The following is an 18,617-nucleotide window of genomic DNA, read 5'->3' as shown; positions in this document are numbered from 1 at the left end:
AATCCTGAAAGCAAATTTAAGAGGGATGACATTAAAAAAAAAACAAAAAAAACCCATAGTATTAATATTTTTCTACTTCTTCTTAATAAAGTAAATTATAGATTTCCATAATCACAATGTATTATTACATAAATGTTTTTCAAAACAGCATTCCATAAACTCTGGCAGTTATTTTGTGGGTGAACAGAAAGTTGTTTTCTTCCTTGTAGAAGTGTTTGCAATCATATATACTTTTTCAAATGCTGTTCACCCTTCTTATAATCGTTTACCAAATAGCTGCATCAAAGTATACTCTTTCTATTCAGAGTACTAACAGAACATTTTCTGATATTGGTTAAGAAAAGGATTTTAAATACTGTTATAGAAAGGTAGGTAGGAAGATCCCTGATTTGTGAGCAATGATGTTTGTGTTGTTCTCCATCCTGATGTCCCTGGCTAAACCTTTGGTTCAGGTCCTACAGAAACAGAGCATATCTGTGTTTTAACTTGTAATATCATAACACTTTATCTTCCCAAAATATATCTTCTTTGAGATCACTGTGTTTTGCTGTCACTATATGGACTGACTTGCTTAGTAACTACATGTGCCAAAGCAAATGGGTGGAAATGAGAGGAAAAGTGCAGCGTGCATTGCTGTGAGAAAGAACCTGCAGGATCACACAGTCATCTTTCAACACATATCAGACTGTTTCCAAAAAGACAGTTTATTACTTTGTCACCACCTCACACAAACAATAAAGTGAAATTACTCAGACAACAAACAGCTGAAACAAAAACCAAGCTATAGTGAGCACCTGCAAAGGCAGACAGTCATGCATTGGCATACATTGACAAAAAGAACATTCCGAAGTAAACCTAGCAGAACTCAGCTTAATGAGCAAATCTACTTGACAAATTTCATGTCTTTTTCTGCTCATTTGCAAGCTTTCATCATTACATTTTTCCGAATCTGAATTACCTGTTAAGTATTTCCTGCAGACAAATGTCAGCTTGTGAATTGCTCAGATGCTCAGTTGTTGTCATTACTAGAACTGTCTGATTGCCCACTTAGTTAAACACTCTAAATTTCTTACCTTCCAGGCAAAATAGGTCTTCAAGGAGGAAGAGCATGGTAAAGATCCTGTACCATAAGTAAGGTTGTATCCAGAATCTTTATTTCTATTTGCATGGAATTAAATTCAACTTCCAAACTTTTGCATTGAAGGTTATTAGTGAGTAAAAGTATTAGAGAAGATGGCACAGTTTTTCCCCTCATCATGTTGGCTCTGACTTGATGTAGCACTTAGACTCCTCATGCTCATACAGTGTTACAGCAGATATGCAGACATTTCATTCACATTGTTACTGAATTTGCCTCCGGGCATAGGAGTAGTATTAAGGTGCTGGTCCTGGTATGACAGGATATTAAACAGTTCAATTGCATTTCAGTCCTGGCGTTAATGGGGAAAAGTATTAAATTTTAATTCATCTCCTCTTATGGTGACCATTTGTTAAAAGTGAAAAAAGAAAGAAAAAAGAGAAATGTTCACTTGTGTGAAGGGAGTTTTCCTTGTGGGTCCTGCCTACAACGCCAGAAAAGTGGTATCTCTTATAGTGCTCCAGTGGTTCTGTTGCTATTAAAATAAATAATAGATCAAGAATGGATATCCAATTATGTTTCTGGGTTTCAACTTTCTATCAGTCCTTTTATTATTAGTTGTACTTTCTTCTCATTTTAGCTCAAAAATAATCTATTTGCTTTGTATGTAAAATACAAGAAAGTCTGGTTTTGAAAAGATACCTGTCTGCCTTAAGTATCAATACATGCCGGAAGTTTGGAGTTCTGTCATGCAAGCACGTGGAGCTCATCCCACTCCATTTTTCAGTCATCTAAGGAAGATGTGGCTCAATGAGGGCATGCTGAGCTGGTGTGGTTTATGTGTGTTACGGTATCAAATGGGAACCAAGACAAGTTTTCTTCTTTCCATATCCTGTATCCAGTAATTATATCTGCATCCTCCTGCAGTTTTCCTGCAGAAGCTACAAATTTTCACAAAGCAAATGAAGTTTTCAAGTAGCTTTTCAACTTTCTTGGTATTAGGTTAAGTAGTGTAGAAGTAGAATGTAATGAAAACCCTAGACACAGATGTGTCTGTTCTTATTACAGAAACAAAAAAAGAAATGAACTCAAGATTGCTCTGATGAGGTCTTCCCTATAGCTTAAAGGGTTGAAATGATTCCCCCTTGATTGCTGCACAGTGCTTTGGTCATGGAACTCTTTCTCTGCTGGAGTTTCATCTCATTAGTTGTACCACCTCTTTTGCTCTAGTCTGTCAGGATGGCTTGAAAGGATATTGATTAAGGGCTTAACTCCCTTTTTTATCACAGCTAATTACAATTTTTTGGCCACGTGTTAGATTTGAAGGTATTGCTTTTGGAGCAGCCTCTAACAAATGAAGAGATGAGTTGAACTTCAGTGAACTGTTTGCCAAAAGTTTTGAGTATCAGCAATCCAAATTAATATTCATAAAAAGAGTTTGAAAAGGAAATTTTTCCAGTTTTCTGAGGTATCTGTTAAGAACTCAGAGTTTATTTCCATAGTGAGTGCGAGCTGCTTTTCATCTCGCCTTAATTACGCTATTGATTTACAAAATTTTGTGTGGCTTTTCTGCAGAGTAAGCCACAAAAATTTTGCTAAGAAATTGGCTCTAAGAAAGCCATTGCATTTTTGAGTGAGCTGTTGAGCCCACCTTTGAAAATGAGAGATGAATAATTAATCAGTGTTAAGGTCTTGATGTACTAGATAAAAATAATTATGCTTGTACAAGTATCAGCTCAGTTACTTTTATTTTTTTATTAATATTTGCATCCTTATAGAATATTCATTGTAGTGATATGCTAGTGTGCGTTCTTGTTATTGCATTCTCATTTTTTTTCTTTCTGAAGCTGAACAGTCATTTAGAATTGCATATTATCATCTCAAAATACATAATATTTTAGTTAATCTGGAAAGCATTCTAAGACCAAGCTATTTAGGAAGAAGGAACAGCACTAATTAACTTTGTAAGGAATTAGATCAATACTATTCTTTTCCAGTTTCTCAATTCAATCTGTCCATTCCATTTTCTGAAAACAGAATTGATGTAGGGTTTGGTCACAGATTTTATAACCTCTCACGTGAGTAAGCATCTCTCCTGGTTTCCTCTACAAACATAGTCTTGTATGCTGTAACTGTTACCTGTTTACTGCATCTGAATCACAAAGCAGGTTGCTTGACTTCTCCAACAATTTTCAGTTCAAATCCTGTGGCAGGCAAAAAAACCCCAACAGTTTATGTGCCAAACCAAGCATTTTTTTTTTTTAGTCTAATTGAAGTCCTAATGGTCCAAAGAACTATTAGTAGTCCAGTTACACTGACACTTCCACTTATAACTCAAATTATATACTGTTAAAATATACATATGCAAGCTTTCTAGTACCTTCCCCTTACTCAGGTGTTAAGCTACATTTCCATTGTCACTTTGGATGGCTTCCTCTAGGGGGAGATGAAAATATATCAGATGTGAGCATTCAAGTTCTTTTCCAGAAGTGTGTGATGTTGATGTCAATGTCAATGATCTTGTTCCTTGCCTTTCACTCCAGCTGGGGTCATCTTTCTGCACAGCTGAACGTTCTGCACCTTGCTCTTTTTTCATAGGATTGCTTGCATACAAATTGATAGTATATGGTGCCTTCTACATGTGTTGGGCACTTGATCTTCCTTCTCTTTGTTAACCCTAGAACTGGTTAGACCCAGCTCCCAGGAGTGCATTCACCATCACTTTTTCTTCTTCTTCTTCTTCTTCTTTTTTTTTTTTTTTTTTCTTTTCTCTCAGCTCTTCAGCCTCCTGTATCATCATGTGCCTGTACTTTAAGGCCACTACTGTAATCCTATGCCTATATTCCCCTATGCTGCATTTTATCTATGGTTGTAGATCACTTTAACTAGAGTAGCAGCATGTTATTGCTGTCTATTAGTTTCATGGTTTATATTTATATGTGTATATAAAAAACAACAGATAGTTCACTGTACCAGAAGTACAAAAACAATTGTGTCTGCTTTTCTGATGCTTGCTGCTGCAAGCAAAGCAAGCTAAGAAGAAAAGCCCATCTCTGCACAGCCAAGACCAGACAGAGTCTGAGAACACTCGAGGTCTGTGCTGCAGGTCAGTAGCCTGTGGCCTGTTCCAAGCAAAGGCAGCACTATATTTACTGGGCTATAGGGCTATACAACCAAGAAAAAGCCTGTGTTACCTGCAAGTTTATTCTCTGTGAACATAATTGTAAACTAAACCTTTCACTTTTCTCTCTCACCACAGTGAAATAAAACCTATAACTGCCTTTTTCACACTTATATGTTTGCAAACTTAACCTCATTGCTCTCACAGTTCCTTCTACCCAGATTTCTACCTAGATCTCCTACACTTGTGTCATCCATACTCGGACTGTGCTTATTTTCTTTATCTGTGAATGACTCCTAAAAGGTACCTAAAGGGTTCTGTGATATATCTGAATGCTTGAAAATGATGCTTGAACCCCCTTAATGGATAGTGAGGATGAAATATAAGCTTGTGTGTATTCCCCCTGAGTTTTTAGATTCTGAATTTCAGGCAGAGGGAATAGGGCTGTGTCTGGTGGAGATGCTGGGTACTGAGCACACCAAGAGAAAAATCTGAGCTCACAGAAATTTGCAATAAACATTCAAAGTAATGATGCTCACTCCTCCCGTGATTTTCAACACCCATTTTTTCCTCCTCTTATTTGATTGCTAATAAAATCATATATAAAATCACTTTGCTGATGAATCTCACTCAATTTTGGAATCTGTGGACGGTCTCTCTTATGTATTGTATGGCATTTCTCTACCAAAACACATACCTTGATTATTATGTACCTACAAAATACAATTAATCATTTCAGAAGCTTAAAAGAGTCTTAAATATCCCAGAAGGCCATTAAGTGGGCTTGTTCCTCAAGTCTTAAGAAATAAATGGAGCGCTCATTTGGTAGTGTTCTGAGCACAATTTAAATAACCACAGTATCCTGTTTTATGAACTGTGTACAATCTAAGACTTCTTTATATCAATTTTCATGTTTGGGAATGGTACTGTGAGTTTTTGTAATTTTGTTTTTTTAGTTGGTACTGAGAAGAAAACAAGAAAACTAAGGAGAATAAGGGTAAGAAAATAGTTCTTGTTATACCTCTGTTGTTTGGTTTTTCTTCTCTTCATATGTGACAGGCTTTCATGTATTTGTCCAAACTCTCAAGGATTTTTTATGGTAGATGTCATGGTTTTATGATTTTTGGTTATTGGCATTCCACATCATAACATCATGCAGTGTACTAGGAGTTAAAGAGCAAATGCTCTAGTTCCGGCTACTTGTCCAAAAGAGAAGAAGAACTACGTTCCCCAGAAGACTGTTCAAGTACTGTTATCATTCTTGCTCAGGGGAACAGATATAAGGCCTGTAGGTCACCTGACCTGGGTCCTCTTCCCTTTCTTCTTGTGTTGTCGGGCTCACTTTTGGATCGTCTCACTGCTGCTCTCGACTGCACGCAAGGCTTCAGTATTAGCGTAAATCCTTGGACAATCCTTCTCTCAATTATATTTGATTTTATTAACAATTATATTGAATTATATTGTATTATAGTGTGTTATCGTGCATTCCAATACTATATTTGGTAAATTAGTTTCTCCTCAGATCGTTGCCGCTGTTTTTTTTAATTATTCTTTTTGTGGGGGGTCCCCTTTTTCCCTTTTCCAGAGGCACGGATTTTACAAAAATCCCTCTGCCCCACTAGTCACGAAACCGGGCCGGACCAGCCCATAAACCGTCGACAGTAGATTAGTTTGGTTCAGAGATTCTGAAAATGTAAGGTTTGAGGGAATAATGAAAATGTTGATGTGAATAGGATATGGCACAAAAGTAGGCTGTTACTGCATTGCTCTGCCTGTATGCTGACAGTAATGCCATGTGATTGCAGTAATGGACTCAAATGAATAATAAGCCTTTTGGGGGGGGAAGAAGGTCAAACTGTCAGCGTATCCCTAAAATATTTGTCTGTCTGTCTTCCTGAGTTAGCGTAGCTCTTCCTTATGCTGTTTTTAAGCTCTTATTGTGCAAGTAAAGTTGTCACACCAGCTTTGCTTTGGCAAAGGTCAGTATGTGAAGTTTCCTGCTTGACTTCAGAATGTAATACTTGATGCTGTACTAAGGTTAAATTATCCATTTAAGCACTGTCTGAAATGAGTTGTCCTTTGTTCACTATGCTTTTATTTGAGTCATACTATATAATAAATAATGAATGCAAAAGAGAGGCTGCAGTTCAGTTACAAATTATTATTTGCAGAATTACTACTGACCTCTCATTAGCACTTACAAGTGTCAGACCAGCTCTTCAAGTACTAAGGAGATTACATAATGAAAATTCTTAATTTAAGATATATGAATGGCCAATAGACCAGTCACTACGTTGATTTCAGGCTTGGCTCAGACTGTGAAAAACCTTTATATAGCTAAGCAATGAGAAGGAGAAGCTAACTACTTCTGAGCAACTTTGAAGTCAGTATTTTTTGGATTTGTCTACTCTTTGAAAGAGAACTAAATGTATTAATAAATAGCTCATTCTTCTTCCAGTCTTCTTTCAAATCTTTCCTTTCTTTGAAGAAAAGGTAATTTGTTTTTTGTTTGTTTCAAAAGCAGGATTTTTTCATAGTAGTCCAGTATACATTTCCGCTATTCAATATTGCATTTTCGTTACTTATTGTAAAGCATACCATGATTCCATCTGCCTAGGCATACATAGCCTGCTCTACAGTTTAGTGGTTTTGACAGGAAAATTATATAGGTATATTTAAAGTACAAACACAGTAGACAAACATCATGTCTAAAATACTTTTTATTCATAAGCATGCACCACAATGTTACTAGATATCACCAAATCAGGGAATGTAAATATTGCTTTGAACTTGAGCAACTTATAGGTGTAAGTTAAAGTTGTGTTTGCTCTCCCTATTTTCACTTTGTCATTTGTTTTCTTGCCAAAAATCAACTAACCGGTAAGAGATAAATATGTACACATTGTTTAGGGATGACATATTTTCTCTTTCTGCTACAGTCATTCTTGGCATGCAATCACCTTCCTTCACACTTCCCTCCTCCTGGGAGAGCTAGAGGAATATGCTTGGTTTTGAAGTAGCAACTTAAAAATATCTCCAGGTGTAATCCAGGTCTTGTAAACAAAGGAACCAAGGATCTCCCGTGTGACACACATCAGAGATGTTCTGCCCTCCTGGTGTACTGCTGGAGCTCCAGCCTTCTAGCTACTGTTTTATGGTAACAGTGCTTCAGCATCTTAGCATTCTTATTGTGTATGGAAGAATCAATCTTCCTTACAAAATACCCAAGGGTGAGTGAGTGTGTTTACGTAGCAAATAGTGCTCTATATGCCAGATTATAGCCACAATTCCAGTGTTGAAAGATATTGTGTGATCTGTCTGTAGAGATTTACTGGGTTTACATATGACTGAAGAACTAATGGCACAGTTATGCTGTAGCTCTGTGCTTAGCTGTCAGCAGCTGGGAGCCTGCTTCAAAGAGATGAGCATAAGTAGCAAGTTGAAGAGTAACAACCCTTGGAATTTTTTTCTTATGGCAGAATATTGTACAAATAGAGTAATGTGAATTTAGAATAGTTAAGCAAATAATTATTTGCTTGTCTGCTTTTAATTCATTTAAATGGAATTAAGACAGGATGAAATATGCTTTGCACTTTGGATTTGCAGAATTTCTTGGTCCTGAGTTTTGTTTCAGTTTCATTCAGAAGCTCAGTATTGTTGTTTAGTCACTTTGGATGCATCGTCATAGGGTCAGAAAATTTTATTTTGCTTGATTGAACTTAAATTAAAAGAAAAAGAAAAAAAACACAGAAGAAAAAAAAAATTCCAATGCCTTATTGTCACTTCTCCTCTGACCTCCTGCTAAATGCAGCTCTGCTCCTGGAACCTTAAAATTAGATGAAACTGTGTTGCCGAGGGCCTGGAGCTGCATAGTTTTTCTACCTGAGTTTTCAAAATGAGTAACACTGAAATATTTTAGCATTTATTTAATGTTTTCACAAAACTTCTATGCTAACATGTCCGAAAGTTTCAAGTTCTCTTCTATAGCATGTGTTTGACTGAAAAAAATACTGTGGTCATTTCCCATACCATGTTTTTTCTTCTGATATTTTGGTACAAATTTTGTCAATCTTGAATTGCAAGTCTGTTGTAGGAAAATCACTGCATATTTGTCTACTAATGTTTCCTTTGTGAAGGGAAATGTACTGTTCAAAACAGCACCTGCTTTTCCTCTGAGGATATCTGGTTTTGTTGGTGACAGCATGTCAAAACTCAAGGTTTAGCTCTCTTGTGTATCTTTCATGTCTTAGTTTATCAATGTGGATCTTATTCAGACTTTTATCATTTATTTCACCTAGTAGTTATTTGGAGGGAGATAAATTGCTACATGTAGGTGAAACTTCTGTCTAGGGTGTGATGTTACTACCTAGAAGCATTTTATAATGTCTGAGTGAGCAGACTGTAAGACTAAATAGTGAAAGGAACACCCAAGCTTCTAATTTAAATTCTTCAGTATACTGCTGAGATGTCATATGAGACAGAATTCAGTCTCTGTGCTCAGAGCTCTCCTCAGTGCTCTAGCAGTTCTGGAATGAGTGGCACACGCTGCCTGGAGCACTGCTGGCAGGTGCAACTTCAGAACAAAAGCTAGCCATATTTTCAAGATATATCAGATAATTATAATAGCTCAATCTTAAACCTCATGAAGCATAGAGCTTTTAACAGGAACTTTACTTGTCAAGGCAGTCCTTTCCTAGCTTTCAGTTTGTTGGCTCTAATTGGAGGACTTCCATTAATGAACTGGTCTGTAATTCACAGATGGAATATTTGGCAGAATGCATCTTCTGCAATCACCAGACTTACAGTCTTGAGCAGTCATTACTGCTCTCTCACTTGTTCACAGATGTTTAGGTTAGGAGGTATTGCTAATAGCATTTTTTAGTCCATATAGCTCCATTGAAACAGACTGCATTAGCACTCACTTCAGTGAATACCTGTTCATATTGGCCAGACTGATCAGAAAACAGTTCTATTGTGTATTTTTGAGTTTGTGGAGAATTTTCTGGCTTTGATAAATTTTTAAGAAATGCTTTATGTGCTTGTGTTTACGTACATTATTCTTATAAAACAAGCATCCATAGTTCTCTAGGCAGTAAAATAGTATATTGTCATGTTTTACATCAGGTAAATACTTTTTTAAAAAAATATATAGTTTGAGAAAGGAAAACGTTTTCCCTGTGGAGGCATAGTAGATGGAGAACATAAAATGTGATTATATCTTGCATAGCAGTGTCCATGATTCTTTATTTCATTTCTTGTTTCTGCCATTGACTTAACTTTAACCTTCAATCTCAAGAATCAAGAGGGCATTGTTGTTTGTGCTTTGGTTTGTTGATTTGAAAACTGTTTAATAACTATCTTTTCTGTTCTGGTGTTTTAAAACTGAATTCATTTTTCTGAAGCCCATTGGAGTAAAGGATGATATATATGTGCATAGATATATTACACTATAGACTGCTTTTTAAATTTCTAACTTCTGTTGTCAGTCTGTGGCAGTTATTATATATTTGTATCACTGAGAGAAGGAGATTTACTGAAATGCAAAACCCGTGGGGTGCAAAAATGCTTAATGTCTACCTAGTAAGTGTAGAGTGCATCACTGATAAGGAACTTTGCAAAGTTATGCTGATACAGCGATGTGCTTGTGGAGCGACAAGCAAATTATTGATTGGAGCTAGAAAGTCATCTTCTTGTAGCTGTTGTTTGTCTTCTCTTTCTACTATGAGTCCCTAGGGACTCAGTGGGGAATTTGACCGTAGTCTGTAGCAAGAGTGGATTTATAGTCTTAAACTGTGGAGAAAATGGGGCTTATCTTTTGAGGCAGGGTTGTAAACAATTACAGAAAGTGAATTTGTTGGCTGGGTTTAGAGTGAGCCAACACAAGGACATACAACATGAGAGGAAATTATAGTTCCCTTCCCAAGAATCTCTTGGCATTAGTCATTAATTTTATTTATGAAATAAATGAACATATCATCATTCAAAGTCTAAAGGGCAACTCTATATACATAGCTGAAAGGGACTTGATCACTTCAGTTGTAATGTTAGTGGTGACATTTAGTATCTTGGCACCTTCCTACGGGAACCCTGGCTGAAACCTATGCTCAATTTTGTTTGTGTTATTTTGAGATATGATTGTACATTTCTCCAGTAAATACATCCCTGCATGTGCTTCAGCTACTGACATCTTCATAGCACAAGGCTTTTGAACTTAGAGAAAAAGTTGTTGCGTTTCATTTCTGATTTCCTGATAAACTACTGTGAAACCAAAGCAATGCTGCCAAAGTTTATTCAAACAGTGAAACCGCCTCCACCTTCTAAAATTATTCTGCTTAATCTTAGACAGGCATTACCTTTTGGGGGGAGGGAATTGTTTTTTTGGTTTTTGTTTTCAATATAGTGAATAAGATCAAAGTTACTATAGTTTGTATTCTGCATAAAGGCCTGAATCAAGTTTTCTGAGTGAAGCTTCATCTCCTGGGGTTTTGAATCCCCCCTTACAATTGCCATGTTTATCTGTTGTTTTTTGTTTGTTTGTTTGTTATGTAACTTGAAATGTTTAAATGTGTTATACATTACATATATTATTTCTACTGCTGAATTGACTACAGCATCAGTTCCGCAGCCATTACTCCTCTCCCTGTTACACCTTCCTGTATTTGTCCAGCTTCTGTATAAAGGGATTTTTAAATAATGTGAACAAATAGCTTTAACAGTAGCTACAGATACTTTTGATTTCTCAGTACCATGTAAACCTGCCAAGTGACAGCAGAATTCACCTTGATGAAAGGCCTTGATTTCTGGCTGCTAATGAAAGTATGTTTCAAAATCTGTTTCATGGAAGTTGTTTAACAACAAGCATTTACATTCCTTTTATTTTTCATCAAGAATCAATATGATTGTAAAGAAAGTAAGGTTTATTTTATAGTGATGAGTAGTCCCTGAAGTAATGGTGTGTCTTGAAAGTGTTTAATTAGGCAACAATAAAAGGTACGAAATGAGCAAGGCTGATTCTGTGGATAGCTGATGATCATACTGAGAAAAATCCAAGTAGAGAAGCCTGTTGCTTCTAATAGTTTAAGTACCTTGCACACCCACTGCATGCACTGAGTACAATAAAATGTTCTATCACACATTCTCTCCATCATACCCAATATATGATCCATACATCTGCCATAATAGCAGGGTAATTAATTCTGGCTTAAGTATTTAGATAGTTATTAAGTGCTGCAATTGCAGGCTTTCCAAATGGCAGTGCAGAGAAGCAGAAAGCTATTCTCTACACCTCCCTCCCCATCCCCCCCGGCCCCATATCTGAGTGTTCTGAAAAACTTCCATTCAGCTACATAAGGAAAAAAAAACCCTGCAGGAGTACATCTTAATGTAGTGTTAATAGTGTGAAGGAAGAACATAGTTCAGGAACACAAGAAGGTGCATTTGGAACAGGACAAATAATCCAAAAAACAAGTATGATGAATTCACTTTGTGCTGCAGTTCGTGCAGCACGTTTGTTTATATTGATCTGAACGGCATGGAAATTTTCTTTCATCTGTCATTTACATTCATTTTACCTCTTACAATTGCCTCTGCCAGCTTACATGCTTGTTTTCTGGTGAATATTAATAAGTTTTCCAGTACATCAAAAGAATTTATTTTGTGCAAAGGTAGAATATAATATACCTAAGGTGTAGGAGGGTTCTTAGCTCAATTTCACCTACTAAAAGTTATTAATGACTTCTGTGAAGTAAAGGAAAAATCAAAAGGATAATGCTAATTGCATGGTATGGATTTTCTTTCCATTGCTTACTCATTTAGTTGGTGACTTGCAGAACAGGATATTTACACAGTAGCTTTCTTCTCATTGCAATATGCCACCTGAATTGACCAAAAAAAAAAAAAAAAGACCATATGTCGAACATGACTAGTGCTATTTAAACATTTTGCCTGGAAAATATGTGAAATGCAACTTTGTTTTGTATAAAGCACAGATATACTGTATGTCAATGGAAATAGGAAATATCTTGAGTAGAATTAATATGACTTCTTTATTCAGGCAAATTCATGCATAGGGATAGCTTCAGGTTGAGCCAACAGGGCAATTACATGGGTATTCAGTAGTGTTACTGATACAGGAGTTTGTCTGCATGTGCATGGAGCATGTGTCTGAAAACTGCCTGTGCGCAGTGTTCACCTGTTGCCTACATCACTTTTATGTAAGCCCTGCTGATATTAATGCTAATACTTTCCCCCCCACAAGCCCTCTTTTCTTGCTGGTTTCTTTCAAAGGTGCTCTTTTGTTCTCAGCAATCTCACTTTCTTCCCCTAAGCAGTAAGAACATAGTGTAGGCCCAAAGCATTACATCTGTTTTTAAATGACTTTATGTTACAAGGAAGGACACCGTGCTTTTCTGGGTCACCTAGAGCAGGCATTCACCCTTCTTGATCATCTCCGTGCTGTGAGAGTTTTTAGAGTATTGTGAGTTTATTGGTTGTGTGTTCTGTGGGGCTTGTATGGGGAGTATTTTCACAGCACTGCAGAATCACAGACTGGTTAAGGTTGGAAGGAACCCCAGAACTTGCCATGATACTCCAAGTGTAGCAAGTTGACTAGAACATTTATTTACCACTGATTATTTACCTTTGATCTTACTAAGATTTACATGAAATTTGAATCATTTTGAAGTAAAGAGGGTAGAAGCATTAATCTTTTGTTGTGTCATGTGAGGAAATAGAAGTAGCCACTGCATGCACTCCAGGAGTTTCAGAAGTGGCATTCGTTGTTGTGCCCTTGTCCTTCTTTCCTGGACCCTTTTCCATTTCTCAGTTCTTTGCACATCGTTCCTCAGGATTGTGTGATTTATGATTATGCCAGTAATGTTATTTTTGTTATTATACAGTAAATGGTTGGAACTAGCGTGCTCTGAAGTAAAACAGTGGTGTGCTCAGCGCTGCTGCTCTGTGTTGGCAGCAGCCTGCAGGCCTGTGAGGAAGGCCTGGCCTCGGCCATGCACCACAGCTGCACAGTCCTTGTGTGTGTGTTGCTCTACTACTTCCCTTGGAGTGTTATGGTTTTTGCTTTACTTTATTTCTCTGGACTTCTTGAGTCACTTCTGTTTTCTTACACATTACTTTGCATGGCTTTAGTTCATGTTTTCTCACTCAGGCCAGTAACAATCTCTTCTAGAAAAGCAACACACAGCTCTGAGCATTACCAAACAAGGCATGTGGTGACAGACATCTGAACCTCACATAACCAGGCCCAGAGTTACAGCTGCTTTCCATAGCTACACTCTGGTTGTGTTGTAAGATGATGAGCCTCCTATCTGAAGGCAGGGCTGGTTCTGAGCAGGGGCAGCTGAATGCATAGCAGCTACAGGCACAAGTGGGTTGCATGCTTTTGGGCTGCAGGTGGCTGCTTTCATCTTGCTGAAGAAAGAAAAGGTTTTCCTTAGGCTTCAGCCAGAACCTTTCTCTTCCTCCTGCCCAGAACTGCATTATTTCTTTATGCAAACTAACTTACGCCACATTGTGTATTTTGCTGTGTGAAGAAAGATAAGTCATCTTAATAGTCAGAAAGAATGGCTGCAGTGAGTGTAAAAATGAACTAGGAAGATTTAAGAAACAGAGAAAGGCTAATGGCTGTATATTTTGTTTTACTGAAATCATGAAAGCGGTGAATGCTGCAAGACAGTGATTTATTCTGATTATCTGAAAGGACAATTGCAGAGACATAGCTCTTTAGGAGCGAAGAAAGGTATCAGTGATACAATACAGCACTTAAATTCATAACACTTTATTCATTTACAAATTCATATTTCAGACATCCATTTAAGAATGTTAGTAGAATGTAGCTCAATTCATTTTAGTAATTTTGAATATTTCATGTATTCTACTGTAAACAATTTAAAAATTTATTCATTTCCAACCTGATCATTTAGCCATAAAAATGGGAGATTTCTGGCTTTAATCAATTAAAATGTAATGCTTATTATTAAAACAACTTGAGATTAAAATGAATATTTTAGGCATTTGAAATAACAAGGTGTTCACTGTGGCATATATTCCATAGCATCTATCCTACTTACAATGACAGTACTGAAAGAAAACAAAGTCTACCAGTCAAAAATTCGTTTATGTCAGTGAATGGAATAACTTCTCATGTTAGGAGTAAAACTTTCATCTTTCAATTGCAATTGGATTTCAGGACGCACTTTGATCTTGAAAACCACTCTTGGATTATGCTTAGTGGTATCACTTCTTGATCCAGGACAGATTATCCTGAACCACTGGATTTTAATGAACATAATGCTGATAAAAGTTGCCATTCTTAAATGCCAGAGTACAAAACAATTGCAGCCTGCATTTTTTTTTTCATATTCTCCTGCTTCTTCATTAACCATTTCACCCAAATATGGACTAAATAGAACTGCCGTCAGAATGTACTTTAGGTTACCTCAGATGGCAAAAAAACTGTACATTTATAAGAACCAACAAACTGGGTGGTTAAAGGATATTTGCTGAAGGACACAATGATAAATTTTGCAAGGAAATATTGATACAAAGAGCAGAAGAAAGAATGATTTCACTTCTGTCTTAGGAAGTCTTGAGTTTTCTGAGAGCCTATTTGGCGTGAAAGGGTATCTTTCTGGCTATGTTTTTTCCTTCTCCTGGAAGAGCAAGTTGTGTTTGTTCTGACAACTACAAAAAATATACTAATTTTATCTTTCCACTTTAACTATTTTTCTTTCCCATTCTAGCTAATAAAATATGTGTTATGAAACATCATATACATACTGCTATAACAAATACTAATGTAACAAATATACTGAGATAACTTTCCAGTTGGTAAAGCACTCTGAAATGCTATGTGTTCTTGTACCATAGGAAGACTGTAGCAATGTTGATAGAAGTTGCCACCTTCAAAGCATCACTTCTCGAGAAGCAATCTAGCCCAGAAGCCCAAGGCACTTCTTTTCTTCTCCATTTAGAAAAGGCCCATTGCTTTCTTGATAACTTCTGTGTTGAGGCTTGTTAGAGAGATGTGTCAGAAAGCCTGCTATTTTACAGTCAGGGTGCAGCAAGGGCTGGCTGCTTCTGGGGACCGGGAGTGACAGGAGTCCCCGTGGCTTTCGAAGGCTACTGTGAAAGATGTCAAAATTGTTGGAAACATAGTTTAAAAACCTGTGGAATAAAGAATATTTGTCTGTTTTCTAGAACAAATTGAGGATGTCTTTCTTTCTTTCTCCTTATTCTAGATGTGTCTCAACCTCTTTAGGTTCCAAAACTTATATTGCCACTTGCTCTCTGTTAATGTACTACTGCTTTTTTTTTTTTCCTTTTTCTTTCTTTTCTTTTTCTTCTTTCTTCCTTTCTCTTTTATTTCTTTTATTAAAAAAAAAAAACAAAAACAAAAACTGTAACAGAACAAATTCATCTTCTACCACCACGTATATGAATATTGTGCATCAGATCTGTATCACATATAAACTACTTGGTAATATTCTCATCCAGCAATACTGCAGGCAAAAATTCTGCAGAACCTCGATTTATTTTGTAGAATGAAGTACAGCTGAACTGATCCACAACTACTTGTGGTATTTAATGACACTGCTTCAGCATGCCTTAGCTTGTATGTTTATCTGTTTTTCTCCTGACTTCAGTACACTTTCAACTCAAAGAAGCAAAATTAGATATAAATCCCTTTTTCTGAGAAATACTATTAAAAATAGCTCCATTTGTTGGTTAGAAATGATGAATGCACATTTTCAAGCTTCTTCAAGTGAATGTTTATGATGGCCTGTGAAGTTCTATGCATGTGTATTGCTATAGCAAGTTTTGATCTCTAAATGAAAAACTGAATAGAAGAAAACCACGCATGAAAATTGAATCAAGTTCTTGAGATTTCTTCTAGGTCTCTAAAGCTCTAATAACCCATTCTGCTTGAACTTAGTGGCTTAGCCTTGACTGGCACAAGGCAAAAGTAGGCACAGTAAGTAATTCATTTGAACAACATTTATTATTCCATAAATCTATACCTACAGATGAAATACATTTATCTGAAGCACAACTGAAATTAACAGAATGAAAACAGAGCTATAGTGCTATGTACATTTATGAAAGTATATATTCTGCTCTATTTCAGTAAAAACACAAAGAAAATGGGAGGTAAGCAATACTATTTCTTTTAAAATAAATATTCGCGATTGTAGTTAACGTCTGATCAGTATTTATGAGAGATCTGTGCTGTTGGGTCAGCAGTCAGAAGTGATGTGAAATGTTACAAAAATATTTCTACATTATCTGTTATGTTATGTTATTGTAGCTAATATGGCTTTTCCTATCAGAAATAAATAATATGAGATAACAATATCAGAGATGATAACCTGGAAAGTGAAGAACATACTAAAAAAAAATCAGAATTTAGACTTCCCCAATTCTCAGCCTTAGCAACAGCACTGCTTTAGTGCCACTTTTGTGTGTAATTTTTATTTAATCACATGTCAAACTGAAGACTTACATGTATTATACTTTAAAAAGCATGCTTTCAGCTTTCATTTTGACATCTAGTTAGCATACAATAACTGCCTTTCAAAAGCAAAATGAAATGTTTGACAAGCTTTAAATGTTATTTTCAGTTTTATTTGTTCTTTCAGTTCTTTGTTGTTATGTTGACAAGCAAAAAAAAAAAGTCAATTTAATTGTTAAATGTTACTGTAAAATGTTGTATTAGGCACAAGGAGGATTAGATTCTGAAAATAAATACTCATTGAGGTTCTCAGTCAAAGTTTGTGAAGTTCCAGGTTTGTAACATTTTCTTCATCAATTATTAGTTTTAATGAGTGTTGAATGGCCTCTGCTGCAAGTGGACGGTGAGAGCATTGGTGTAACTCTGTCAAAGCATATGAAACAAAATCTAGCAGTTATGGAACAAAATGCAGTAGTGCATAAAGATTTGAGCTGAAAGTTACCTTTTGATTAGTAATTTTATTTAAGAAACTTAAGAAGTTGTTGTCATAACTGAAGGCAGTTGTTAGGTTATTTGAAGTTTTCCATTTTCTACTTTCCTAGCATTTAAAAGATGTAATAGAGAAAATGAATACTGATAGCAAAAAATAGAATTTATTATTAATAAAATATTCTGTGTGCTTCTATATTCATTGGCTGCATATGAGTGGGGAAAAATGTTGAAATAGTACTTTTATTTTCATGCTACCTTAGAACATTTCCTAAATAAATTCCATTTTAAATTAGAATTATCTAAATAATATAATTGATTCAACATAAACTAAACAGTAATTTTTTTCTTTATGATCTCCTTTTAAAAGGATATTAATTTGCTTCAATGAATGAAGATAATAAGGTTAATAGTTTAATGTTCTTCAGTTGATATCTGCTGCTTTTTCTATTACCTTTTTTCAGTTTTTGATTATAAATTGGCTAACCCCTGGTGTATAATTCCAGAAATCATCCCTTCAGAGTATCCAAAGCTATTTACTCATCTTTTATTCTTCCCTCTGCCACAGCCTAATTATTGTAGTGAAAGATTGAACACATAATAGTTTGGGGCTTTGATCAGTCTTCATATAAATTTCAATAATGAGAGTAAAAGGGTTGAGGTTTTCTGAGATAATTTGATCCCTCCAGACACAGACTCCTTTTACAAAATGCATTTCATTTTGGGATGCCATATGAGACTTCTGACAGAACTTGTGAATGGGTTCATAACGTCTCTGGAACCAAAATTTTCTTTTCAGAACAATAAAAATAATTTAATACTGTTTAATGTACCAGAGAAATTATATAATTCTGGATACTTTTTCCTATTTTTTATTTTTTTTACCTCTTTTTAACTAGTTGGTCTGACTGTATTACAAGTTCCTCAGCATTTTTAAAACACAGTAAGAATACGTAAAGGTTTTGCTTCCATTTGTCCCTTTTTGGAGAAAATATAGTAACTGTCATTCAAATAAATAAAATGAACCATAATCCTCGTTATTCTATTGCTATCGGTGTTAACTCCCTTTGGAAATAAATAGAAAAGCAGCTGGAGGCTGAGGATGTTTTATAATCTTATCAATTGAAATTTTAATGCCTCAAGGAGGAAATTTCCAAAATAAATGTGACAGAAGATAAGTCCCAGCTTTTGGCAAAGTTTTATTAGAATGACTTGTTCCAGATCATTGTCTGGTGTCTGCATGAATTAAGAGAATGGCAGCACTTCTAAGTAGAGAAACAAATGTTCTTTTCGTCTTGATAAATTGTTTCGGAAGTGCTCTGCTCTGTCTTGGTGTTGTCAGGTGAGACATAGGCAGGGACATTGTCAAATCATAAGTGATGAGCTCTTAGCTGATTCTGGTTTATTTTAAATTATTTGCTTTTCATCTTTCTTACAATTAACATCCCAATTTATACAACTAA

General features: G+C 35.9%; 1 protein-coding gene and 1 long non-coding RNA gene across 2 annotated transcripts in view; one reads left to right on the top strand and one right to left on the bottom strand.

The window, feature by feature from the left end:
* The window catches only part of PCDH11X (protocadherin 11 X-linked), a 454,279-nt gene that overhangs the window by 298,687 nt on the left and 136,975 nt on the right, over positions 1-18,617 (top strand). The window lies entirely within an intron of this gene.
* LOC107052056 overlaps positions 13,977-18,617 on the bottom strand; it is a 53,843-nt gene continuing 49,202 nt past the window's right edge. Inside the window, exon 5 of the long non-coding RNA XR_001464179.4 lies at positions 13,977-15,380. This is a non-coding gene — a long non-coding RNA (uncharacterized LOC107052056). The remainder of the gene's footprint in view (positions 15,381-18,617) is intronic.

This window comes from Gallus gallus, chromosome 4 (assembly GCF_016699485.2).
Source record: "Gallus gallus isolate bGalGal1 chromosome 4, bGalGal1.mat.broiler.GRCg7b, whole genome shotgun sequence".
Taxonomy (NCBI): Eukaryota; Metazoa; Chordata; class Aves; order Galliformes; family Phasianidae; genus Gallus; species Gallus gallus.
This window is presented reverse-complemented; position numbering and strand designations above follow the sequence as displayed.